This window comes from Arvicanthis niloticus, chromosome 28, assembly GCF_011762505.2.
Source record: "Arvicanthis niloticus isolate mArvNil1 chromosome 28, mArvNil1.pat.X, whole genome shotgun sequence".
Taxonomy (NCBI): Eukaryota; Metazoa; Chordata; class Mammalia; order Rodentia; family Muridae; genus Arvicanthis; species Arvicanthis niloticus.
In genome coordinates, this window is record NC_133436.1 from 23,134,849 (window position 1) to 23,147,805 (window position 12,957).

The 12,957-nt window shown below is 42.3% G+C and overlaps 1 pseudogene; it reads left to right on the forward strand.

Moving 5' to 3' along the window:
* The first annotated feature begins 854 nt into the window (after positions 1–854).
* LOC143440211 (small nucleolar RNA SNORA17) lies at positions 855–964 on the forward strand (annotated as a pseudogene).
* Positions 965–12,957: the final 11,993 nt, after the last annotated feature.

Below are 12,957 nucleotides of genomic sequence, written 5' to 3' on the forward strand. Positions count from 1 at the left end.
AAAATGGCATTTTTAAAAATTTATCTGACTAATGTCTATATGGTTTGAGAATAGCTAGAGATTAAGAGTTTAATTCATATATGGGATTGATACTTATAAAGATACCATAGAAAACTAGCTGGACATCTGCCTGTGCTTTCAAAGCCCTGGCATTACAGGTAGGAAGAAAGATCTATTCTTTGCAGGCACATTTTTAAGTACTGAAGTTCTGCAGAAGCTAGGAATTCACACACCTTTATACTTACTTTCAGTGAAACTTCATAAGTATCGTTGCTTGGGCGGGTATCAACTTCCAGGGGTCAAAGCTGGCCAGAAAAATCTATGAGAATCTCAGAGAAAAACATACAGGCAAATATTTTTTACATACCTCTCAGAAGGAACCTACCTTCCTCCGTAGCTTTTTCCTTGTTTGGTTTCATTTTTTGAGATAGGGTTGCAGAGTAGTAGTCAATTGTGACTTCTACTGCCTGATGTTCCTACTCTAGTCTTCCAAGAGCTGGGTTCCAGGTCTAAGCCACAATTTAAGAGACTTCAGTGACTTAAGCCACCTATTAAGAGTAGGTTTGCGGCCCCATGAGGAGAGCAACAATATCAACCAACCAGAGCTCCCAGGGTCTAAACTACCAGCCTGGGAGCACATAGGGAGGGTCCCATGCCTCCAGCTGTATATGTAGGGGAGGATGGCCTTGTTGGGCATAGGTGGGAGAGGAGGTCCTTGGTCCCATGAAGGCTGGATGCTCCAGTGTGGGGGAATTCATGGGTGGGGAGGTGGGGGTGGGTGGGGGCACATCCTCCCACAAGAGCAAATCCATGGTCATAAAGAGCTATAAGGAGAAATAAAAAAGAGACCCTGCTCAGAGAGGTGTGGCAGGTGTGACTCCTGTTTCTTATGTGTGTCAGAGAGGAGAGAGACTACGCTCAGTGTTCTGACTTCTAACATCTGAATGAGTAGTAGCCTAACATTCCCTGGAAAACAAAACAATACAAACAAAGCAAAACAAAACAACCAAAAAGAACCCAACTCTGAGATGATCACCAGTCTGGCACCACGCAGGCCTGTGGGGGCAGATCATGCCTTAGAGGACCCTGCACAGTACTATAATACATGATGTAGATATAATACGTGAATGGGCATAGCATTCCTGAAACCACTCCCAAGATGACCCCAGGTACCACAGAGAGCAGCAAGTAAGTAGTGGAGAAATAGAAAAGAAAGAGAAACAGAAGGATGTGGGCACAATGACGAGAGGCCAAACAGGACACTTGACAGTAGTGAGGAACAGCCTGATTTGAGGAGCTGGTGATGCTGTCAGGTCCAGAATTGGCCCATCCCAACATCTACCTCAGCATCATGAACTGCTGGAGTACATGAGGATGCTGGTCTTAGAGATCCAAATCTACAGGACTTCCATAACACAGGGCACCAGCAGGATAACCGAGAGGAGTCCGAATGAAGTTCCAGAATTGATAGAGTAGCAAAAGCCAGAAGCCTTTTAACAGACCAAGTCATTGCAGTAAACATTTGCATGCAAAGAAGTGCACTACAGCTTCCACAACAAGGTTTTTTTTCTCTGTTGGGGCTGAGATTGCAAGGGTGGAAGGTGGTTCAAGAAGAGGGGTAGATGAATAGGACTGAGATGCATGATGTGAAATTCACAAAGAACCAATAAAATGTTAAAAAGAGGAATAAAATAATGCATTAATGAGGTAGTGAAAAAAAGAGTAAACTAACACATGTTGAGGGCCCTTCTCTTCCTTGAAATGGCTATGAGCATGATTTACTTACTGTTTGACTGAATTCCTTTGCTTACCTTATCAAATATTTGTTCACCAGTTCTCAGATTTGAGGTTCCAAAGGTGAAGTGTTTCCCAATGTTACATAGGCTCAGCTAAAAGCAGAAAAATGATTTTGGAGCCTACAGTGAGTGGCTCTAAGATGCATGCTCTTTCTACTGCCTTGTAGTTATTTCTATCAAGTTCTGACAGAAACAAAACATAGTACAAAAACATACTTACGGTAATAGAGATTAGTAAGGAGGAACATCATGTGAACACTCTCTAGGACACAGAAGACTGATATTTCCTCTTGTGGTTGGGCAGGTAACGGGTTGGTTCTAATGTCTGTGAAGGAAGGTGATCAATGTCATTTACGAGTTAGACATTTGTCACTAGACAATGAACAGATAGCCCTGCTTTCACCTCATTATCAATAGTAGAAACCCATATCACAGTAAGGACTTCCTTTGCTTGAGCTCTGGAGAAATGAAGATAATCAAAACTCCCCTACTAGCCTGCGTTAGACACTCCGTAGTAGTAAAAAGTCAGTGCCCACTGGTTTAAAATTATTGCAACTGAAAATAATGAAAATAATAATTTAAAAAAGAGCTATAAAATTAAAGTATTTTTCCATAAAGATTTTATTATCCTAGAAAGTTTTGTTATTAAAAATTGTGACTGTAGAAAACCCATTTTTTTAGTGTACCAAAGAACGGATTAAACTGCAATCTGGAATGTGATCTTATGACATATTTTTCGTTGGCTTTGTACCCTCAAATTTGTGGTGGTGACAAAAAACCATTTTATTGGTTCTAAAGGAGTTGGTCTACCCCCTGTTAGGCTCACTCCATGAACGCAATTTGGAGGGTGATTGGTCCAGTGGATTCTTCTGTGGATGAATCTGGGATTGGAGATTGATGGGGAAGAGTTTCTAAAGAATCTAAAGAAACCCAGCTGGTGCACATGCTGTTTTTACACACCTTGCCAATAGTGGATAGGACTGCTAGAGCTGAAGGTATCTTAGGGAAAAAGGCAGGGTTGAGCATATGTTTAGCAAATGTTAAGGGGACTAAGATGGCCTGTTGCAAGGGTGAGCTAGTATAGCATGATGAGTAAATGCATGTTACAGAATAGAAATAATATGTGTGCTGAGAGGTCAGAAGAGTAGTGTGGGTGGCTCAAGATAAGGATTAAAAATTTTAGTTTTAAACAAAAGCTAGAAATCTATATTTGTGTAACCTTTGGCACATCCATAATGACTAAGCCTGTAGCAGCAACTCTAGCAGGCTGGGAGGCTTTAACCAGTGGTTCTCGATCCCATTGTAGGATCCAGTGATTCTTTCACAGGGGTCACACGAGACCATTAGAAAACGTATGTATTTATGTTGAAAAATATTTATACATTGGAAAGCATATTATATTTACATGTATTTCATACCAGTAGCAAATTTATAGTTATGATGTAGCAACAAAAATAATTGTATGGTTGGAGGTCACCACAACATGAGGAACTGTATTAAAGGGTCACAGCATTAGGAAGGTTGAGAACCTCTGGCTTAAGTGGAAGAGGTCTTCAGAACTATAAGATGCTTGTTGTGAGCCTTTAACAGTCAGGACCTTACCCAAGGGAAGAATGGAAAGAGTCTAGAAGATGCAAGGAGGAATAAAGAGCTTGTCTTGCAAATGTTGGGTACACAAGGTATAAGACAATGAATCTCCTTCTTGGAGGAGCTCTCTGGAGGTATAGGATCTCTAGCAAGGGCAGTGTTCAGTAATGGTTGGGAGATGAAAGCAATAACTGAGTGGCTAGAAGAATTAGCTAAGCATGGTCATGGAGGTCTAGAGAGCAGTGACGAGTTAAAGTAGGAACACACCTGTAAGAGGCTGAGTAAAAGAAGAGCTAATTCAAGGTGATAGAAGAATAAAATGTTCAAAAATGAAAGAGAGAGTCAACCAAAAGGGCAATAAGTGGGAAAGCCTGGTGGGCGTAGTTGATCACTGTGATGGTTTGTATATGATAGACCCAGGAAGTGGCACTTTTAGAAGGTGTGGCCCTGTTGGAGTAGGTGTGTCACTGTGGGTGAGGGCTTTAAGACCTTCATCATAGGTGCCTGGAAGTCAGTATTCTGCTAGCAACCTTCAGATGAAGATGTAGAACTCTCAGCTTCTCCTGCACCATTCCTGCCTGGATGCTGCCATATTCACACCTTGATGATAATGGACTGAACTTCTGAACCTGTAAGCCAGCCCCAATTAAATGTTGTCCTTGTAAGACTTACATTGGTCATGGCGTCTGTTCACAGCAGTAAAACCCTAACTAAGACAATCACTAAGTTTACGAGAGTTTCTAGTAAACTTAGAGGGTATAGCTCTAAGGTAAGGCTTTCAAGAACATTACCTTCTTCAGGCCTCCACCCTACCCCCAGAAGAAAGCACAACTTTTTTCAGAAATGTCAAATGAGCTGGGTTAGACTGTGAGGCTGGACTCCTGAATCTCTTTCCAGAGATGCTTCTCCAGACAGAATTCAGGATTCAATGCCCCCTGCTCATTGGCATTGTCAAGAAGCTACCCAGAGCAGGTAAGGACCAACAGATTTTACAAGAAAGCTCAAGGTCTTCATGTGAATCTAGGAGCCTCTCCTGCATACCACATCCTGGAGAAGTACCTGTGGGCATTACATTAGAAACAGTGAGGGCTAACTAAAAGAATTTAGGTTGAAGAAAGAACTTGGTGATTTAAAATTCATTTCTCATCGCACTATTTCAAGGAATGGCTGCTTTTCCCAAATTATTAAAGCACATAAAGGAAAGTCCATATGAAGAGTGTTTCTTCCATTTGTTATTCTATAAAGACGATGTCAGGAAATGAATCCCACTTCGACTTCATTTGGGTTCCAGAACAGGCCAAACAGAGGAACCTGTTCGCTCACTCTTCGACCAAGAACACCATACCAGTCTCTTCCAGTGTGCTGCTGTACATGGAGTTTCAAACTCACCTTTGAAGAGATGTTGTGCTTTTCCCATGACCCCAGGAAGGCGTTCTGAGAACTTCTCACCAGTGTCTGCTACCAGAGGCTCAGTAGCCATCTGCTCCTGCTATAGAAATGTTTTGCACTTACTTCTAAACTTATTTAAAAATCCTTCTCTGCTCTCTTTCATATGGCTTGTGATGAAATTATCTGAGTTAAGTAGCCAAAAGCAATCAAAAATGATGGAAAAAAGACAAGAAATGGTTTGATTTACAATGCAAATGATCTGGTTCACTCTCAAATAGAAGAAGAAATTATATTATCTGCTACTTAAAAGGCGAGGAAGGCACTGTTAGGAGCCACTGGCAGACATGGGATCAGGGCTCTGTGTGGCTCTTGGCTCTGGGGAGGGCTCTGGGGCACAAGTACTGAGGGGTCTGATTCACCACATGTAATTGGAATGAAAAAAAATCAAATGCAACATAAACATGCTCCATTACGACACAACAAGATGCAAGTGCCAAGTGGTTGTCCAAAGATCAGTGTACAAATGACAAACGTCTTGGGGGAGATGACTCAAATTAACGAGGGTGATGTTTATTAGTATGTCTACAGCGTTGGGTGCTCAGCAAATGGCTGCTTCACCTAATCTGCAGTTTCCTTCTCAAGTGAAAAGATGAGCCCAGAAGGACTTTCTCAGAGAAAGAGGGCTGGACTGAGGGTTTAGGAGAGGAATGGAAATAGTCTCCCAGATTATGGTACCTTCTTTCTCTTACCTCAGAATCTCCAGAGAATGACCACCACTCATTGTTGCTTTCTGCTTATAATAAGCCTTCTCTATGTCATTGTGAGTTTCTTTTATAGCTTAATAAACTCACCTGGCTAGCTGGACAGGAAGTCTTGATAAAGACATGTGAACATACGCTATGTGATGGCTGGAACATCTCCAGAAAAGGATGTTATAAATTCATTGAAGGAACATAGGTGGAGAGAAGACAAACCCACTCTCACACTTTTTTTTAAATCTAGGGATGTCTTTGGTGATACATTTTTTTCACCTTCTCCCTTCCCTCCTCCCTTTCTCCCCTTCACCGCCTTCTACTTTCTCCTCCTCCTTTTTTTATTGTTATTTTATTTATGTACATTTCAAATGTTATCCCTTTTCCTTGTTTTCCCTCTGAAAACTTCTTATCCCCCTTCCCCCTCATTCTATGAGGGTGCTCCCCCACCCACCCACTCCCCTCTCACCACCCTAGCATTCACTTATGCTAGAGCATGAAGCCTCCACAGGACCAAGGGCATTCCTTCCCACTGATGCCCTACAAGGCCATCCTCTGCTACATATGCAGCTGGAGCCATAGGTTGCTCCCTGTGTATTCTTTGGTTGGTGGTTTAGTCCCCGGGAGCTCTGTGGGGTTTGGTTGGTTGATATTGCTGTTTTTCCTATGGGGTTGTAAACCCCTTCAGCTCCTTCAGTCCTTCCCCTCGCTCCTCCACTGGGGTCCCTGTGCTCAGTTCGATGGTTGGCTGCAAGCATCCACTTCTGTATTGGTCAGGCTCTGGCATAGCCTTTCAAGGGTCAGCTATACCCTGTCAGCAAGTGCTTCTCATCAGCAATAGGGTTTGGTGTCTGCAAATGGGATGCATCCCCAGGTGGAACAGACTCTGTATGACCTTTCCTTCAGTCTCTGCTCTAGTCATTGTCCCTTCATTTCCTTTAGACAGGAACAATTCTGGGTTGACATTTTTGAGATGGGTGAGTGGCATTATCCCTCAACTGGGGGCTGTGCCTAACCTCTGGCTATGTTCTCTACAGGTTTTATCTCCCTTTTGTTGGGTATTTCAGCTGATGTCATCCCTGTTGGATCCTGGGAGCCTCTGGCTTCCCTGGCATCTGGGATGTTCTGATGGCTACCCGCTTCTCCATCACTCACTGCTACATACCACCATTCAATTTCCTGACTCTCTGCACTTCTCCTCTGTCTCCTCCCACACCCTATCCTGCCCCCACTTTTAAATCTAGGGATGTTTTTGGTTGATAAATCTTTTTCTCCTTCTTTCTCCACTTCTCCTTTCTCCCCTTCCCCTCTTCCTCTTTTCTTCTCCTCCTCTTTCTCTTTTCTTTCTAGCAAAGGAGCCAGACTATCAAGCGGCACAGATCGCTGTGTGCTCAGAGGGGGATTCTTGTTGCAGTTCTCATGGTAAGAGCCACCTTCTAGAAAATGGTGAGTGTTCACATGCTATGGAAACTAAGCCCTAGGGTGGCTTGGCTTTGAGGGTTCTGAAGCCAGTTGTGGGAATCCTGGCTGCGTAACTGATAGTGATGGCTTTGCTTCAGTGCTTCCTTTTCTTCTTAGTGTGGCACCCAAAATAAACCCAGGGTCAGCATCAATAAGGTCTTGAGTGAAAGACAGTGAGAATCTCTCAGCTCCACATCTTCCACCATGAGCCGCAATCCTTGCAGATTTCTGGGAGTGGAGGAGATGGGATCCACAGGACAGCAACCCTCGATTTCTGGCAAGGGTTTTGCCCTTAAACTTGAAGCCGCCCTTTAGGAGGAAATGGATTTCGCTGTGCATTACCTCTGAAACTCTGCTGTGAGAGAGGTGACAGTAGACAGTTTCTATCCTAAGCCCCTTCTCAGCTGTGGAAAGGACAACTTTTCTCCAAGCAGCTGACTCCAAGCAAGAAGAAGGGACGTCGCAAAGATTTCTCTCAGGAGGGATTCCATATAAAAGAACAAAATATTTACAGTGACTTCTTTATTCTTTTCCATGAATATTTCAGGTCCAGGCCTCAACTCTAAAATACTTGACCTTTAACTGAATTTTTAAAAGTGTGGAGGAAGAGTGTGAACAAAGGCTCAGGTACTTTAAGTCCTTGTGGAGGTTGGGATGCCTACCTCCCATGGGATCTGTGCGAATCATGGAGGAAAAGCCGATGTTTTGTTTGTCTACACCTCTCTCAGACTTCAAGTTCACTTTTGGACTTAAAGCTGTTCTCCCAGCTAAGGCTAGTTCCATGCCTGAGGGACATGTCCCTCTTCTAATAATTACACTCAGTGTTGTTCACTTCATAAAACGATCAGTATCATACCAATGGTGATGACTGAGCGATTCACTTCAAGTGTGAACTTGTATTCCCAGTAAAATGAATTTGGATGAACTCTCAACGTATTATTGATGACAAAAATATCATATATTATATTTATGCCTCTTATCATTACAGCCTGAGAAGCCTTCTTGTATAGGACATGTTTACTCCATGATTCTGAGACCCTCAGGTTGCCTGAGAGTGCAGAAAAAGGTATGGAAGGTTGGTTCGCTCTGAAAATGAGAAAAATCAGGTGAAAAAGACCATGCTTCAAACACTGAGGCCCCAGCAGCACCTGGAGAAGCAGAAGGAACAGACGATACAGCTAGAATAAAGCGGAGTGGGATTGGAATCCTTCGAGACCCGAGAGCAGTGTGTTTATGAATACGCCCTAGAAGCTCTGGCAGAACTCTCACAAGGAACTGGGAAATGCTTGAAGAGCGATTGCAGTGCCTGGGAAATTCATCTCTGCTTTGCATACTCGGGGCTGAGGAATCTGGGAAAGAGATAGTAGCAGCCTTGCACCATGGAGAAGAAGCCTCCACATCACTTATGTGCCAACTATAAAATGAGAAGGGATTCTTTTTAGGTCAGAAAAAAGCCTTTTTAGATTATCCGAACCCCTCCTTCCAATGAGTAGAGAAAGAGGATGTGGTGGTGACATGATGGCCTGTTACTCAGAAGCAGTACCTCCAGTGTTAGAAAGAATTTCATCTATATAAGGGGCTCAAAGATGAGCAGCCCTAGAGCGTATTGGAACAAAACCTTAAGTTTTCCAGAACTAGAACTTTTGCTTTGACTTATTATTATGTTGTGAGTTGAGATGAAAATCTTTATTAAATTATTTAAATAATAATACGTTTTAAGTAGAAGGCCATTTCTGTTTCAGTTCAGCGAACAGTATGCAAGTGAAGCTGGATGGGTTTCTCATAGCCATTCAGCACACCATCAAGACATATTTTGGGTCTTGTTCTCGGGCTTTCGTCTGAATTGGAAGCATCAGAGTTGGGCAAAAAAAAGAAAAGCAGCATGCATGGCACGTGCTGTGCTACTATAGAGCATAAGTCACATGGAATTAGAGATAATGGAGGAGTCACCTCAGGCCACGGGGATCAGAGAAACCATAGCAGAGGAGAAGTGTTGGGCTGTGGGCTGTGAGAAGCAGCTGGGTGCTCTGGTCGAGCATAGGCCTCGAACCCCAGACCTTTATTGGACGGCAGGTGTTTGGCTTTGCTCTCAGGCCCTGGTTCTTTTCATTCAGCTTTAGCTCTCCACAGCCCCTCCCACAGAGAGCTCTATGGCCATCAGTCATGAGGAACAGTGCCTCAGGCTTTCCCACATGTAGATGAGGTATCTCCAAGCTCTCAGACCAAGCCAATAGGAGTTATCTGCTGCCAGACCCTAACCCACCCTAAAACTGTATGTAAGGAGAAGTAAAAAGCAGTGAACTCTCCCCGCTTGCACCCTGTCCCCTGCTGGGCCGGAGATCATCATAAGACACCCTCCAGAACAGGGAGGAGATATCACAGATAAGGAGATATCAGATCAAAGATGCTTCATAGGAGGAGAGATTTCAGTGAATGTAAATATAAGATGTAGGAGTGAACACTTACTTTGGGGGGCGGGTAGGAGAAATTAACAGAAAGAGAATCCATGTTTATTAAAGAACACCAGTGGGATTAGAAACAAGGTGTCATTTGTTGAGCTCCCCCAACATATCACATTTATTAACCAATGACTGCTTCAGCACAGTCTAAAGAACTCCTTATTGTCTCTAATAAACAGACACGAAGTCTGAAGTGTGCACACATGGTTGTTAAATAGTTTGAACCCAGTTCTGCTTTATTCCAAAGCCTCAAAGGCTGTCTATCAAAAGGGTGGAAACACAGGGTGTATTTAAGGTACCTTGTGGAGCAGAAATACCTCTGGTGAGAAGTCACGGTAGGTTTGCCAAGGGGAGAAAAGTCCCATGGCTAATACTGAAAGAGCTGACTGCTGGACAAAGTCTTTGCCCACTAAATATTCTGCTGTGAAAAATCCAAGAACACTAGAAAAAATGTAAAAGGTGAATGCATAATGCATTTTCTTTAATAATCATGGATTGAGAATCACTAAAGTACAAAAACAAACACTTTGAATTATAACACGAAGCTAAAGCCAATATGGATGTGTAGAAAAGCTTAACATTATTTACATTTTAAAAATTAAATATGTGTGAAATCTGGCTTGTGCTTCTCAATGGGCCTCTCACAGTCTCCATCCAAGAAATATTGGAAGCAATTTTATTTGCCTCAGTCCTGTGTCACATGACATCTTGCCTTACTTGTGCCCAAGGGACTGTGGAGAAGCACTCAAAGTCCTCCGGTAAACCCGTGTTTGGTTGCTTGTTTGAGAAACCACCTGGGTGCTGCCAGGTCAGGTTCCAGCCTGGGAGCGTCCAACATGCTAGGCACAAGCGCATCCATGCCGAGCCTCTCATGACTTTTCAGTTCCTGAATTTGGTTCTGCTGTTTCTCTCTTGTTGAGATGAAAAGCCAGATTGCCATCTGAGACCCCTGTGTTACAGTTTTTAATCAACCTGTTCTTTTGTTTTTTTTTTAAAAAAGTATTTCCTGTGCCATTGACAGAGCAAAAGCACTTTCCAAGTGACCCAGATGAATCTGCAAGGCGATCGGTGGCTTTCCTTATCTGGTTGGTTGTCCAGGAACAGGCAGACAAGAATCTTTCTGGTTTGGTGAAAAAGTGGTATTTCCCAAAGTTTAGAAGCTGCTTCGGTGCTATGCTCCGGTGACTTCTCCTTGGCCTGAGAGCACAGGATCCAAGAGTTGGATCCTACAGCTTTCTGCTGCAGACAGGCCTGACCTGTTCTATGAAGGAAGGACAGCATTACCTAAGGGGCACAGAACCCAGGGAAACATGGTACAGATTTACCTGGATAACAGGGCAGAGGTATGTGCAAAACCTGGCTGAAGATTCTGTCCATCAGTTTGGTCCACACTGGCTCTCCATCCTACTGAAGTGTCAGTTGTATTTTGTGAGGGAGAGTTGTAGCAACTATGGGGCAGGTGAGTGAGCTGTGGCCTTGGACAGGGCTCCAGGGCTGTGTAGTAGATCAGTTTCAGAATCTTCTGGTATCCCTTGATGCCATTTTCAAGTGAGAAGTTGCCCTGATGCTTACAAACTCACTGGAAGTGTGGCGAGTCCAATGTGGAAGTGTTTGAGGATCACAAGGTAAGAGAGACAGATATTCATTAACCCTCCTGGCTTTCACTGAATGTTGCAGTTCCTTTGAGACAATTACAGAGGTTTACGCTTCATTCCTGTCTTTCTTCTGTCTCCAGTGGACAGACAATTTTACCCAAATGCCCCTTGAGCTTAAGAAGATACTCACATATGGCCTCTTTTTTCCTTTGTGTCTTGCCTGGAGTTGGAGTTAAATCCGTCAGCATGATCTTCTCTAGGACACTTAAGAAAAATCCTGATAAGAAGCTCATATTTTTTTCTTATTGCTGTGACAAAACATCTGACAAGAAACAATTGACAGATGCTATTTGGTATTGAGGGATGTTGTAAAAATTTTTAATCCCAATCCAGTGTTTTGATCCTGCCTTTAATCATTTAGTTCCTGAATAAAAGACACACAACTTTTATTATTTATAATATGCCTTAAACATCACAAGAGCTGGGCAGATGTCTACTCTTTATGTTATTAGAATCTATGTTTTTATCAATAACTCTGAGTTATTAATTTGCTGTGTTTCATCTGGGATGTTTTCAACTCCAATTGGTCAGCCCTCTGGGCTATTCTTTCAGACTCCTAACTCATGGTATCTCTCTCTTCCTCCTTCACTTTCTTCTCCTCTTCATTTTTCTCCTACCCCTCAGACCTGGGAAACCTAAACCCCTCCTATGACTCTTTTGTCCAGCTATTGGCTGTCAGCATCTTTATTTACCAATCAGAAATAACTTGGAGTCAAGGGAACACAGTCACTAGGGTCAATGTGAGGACTTTCTCACTTGGGGGCCCACACTTAACATTAGAATACTATACCTTTCAAGAATTTCCAATTTTTTTCAGAGCTGGAAATGATCTTTCAGCACCCATAGCTTCTCTCTCTAATTCACAACTCTTCACTTAACCATAAAAAAATTTATGTGAAGTGGTGGTGGCAGCGCATGCCTTTTATTCTAGCATTCAAGAGGCAGAGGCAGGCAGATCTCTGAGGTCTAGGCCAGCCTGGTTTACAGAGTGAGTTCCAGGAAAGTCAGGACTACACAGAGAAACCTTGTCACAAAATTCCATGCCCTCCAACAGAAAATCATGTGTAATTTTGTCTCCATGCAATAGGCCAACTGAAATATCACCTATAGCTCATTAATTTGACAGAGATGTGTCTCCAGAGTTCGATGTCATCTTTAGACCTCAGTGTGTCCCTGAGAAATCCATGCCACTTATCACACTGGATTAGTGAGAGTCTTGCTCTTTCATGGCTGAAATTCTTCATTCACTTAAATGTCTATTTCCCTGAGCAAGGCATTTTTTTTTTTGTTCTTGTTAAACCAGCCTCTTTCATTTACATGATGGCTATATAGTTTTTCACTTTGGGAATTAATTGCTGGGATAGATTTTTATCTAGATTACATTTAGCCAAGTTCTCCATTACAGGTAAATGTATTTTCCTTCACAAAATTATTAATACTTCATTAGGCAACAATGCCCATTCCTTTTCATAAGTAAAGATTCTGTAAGTATGAGATAATTCCATCATTTATTACAGATTTCACTAATTCATAAAATAGCTTAGTACTTGTATCAGAATGGGCTTTGAAAACCACAAAAATATTTAAATTAAGAAAATATTTTATATGGATGAATAGGTATGATCAATATATATTGTTTAAATGCATAGAGCTGTCAAAGAACAATTTTGAATAATTTTGAATAAAAAGTATTTTATTCATTTACTTTTACCTATTACTATTGCACATGTGTTCACATGATGTGTGTATGCAGGTATGCAAGCCATGATAGGCATGTGGAAGCCATATTAACTTTGACTCTCTAAAGTTAATTCTCTCCTTGTTATTTATCACATTGGATTAATGACAGTATTGGTCT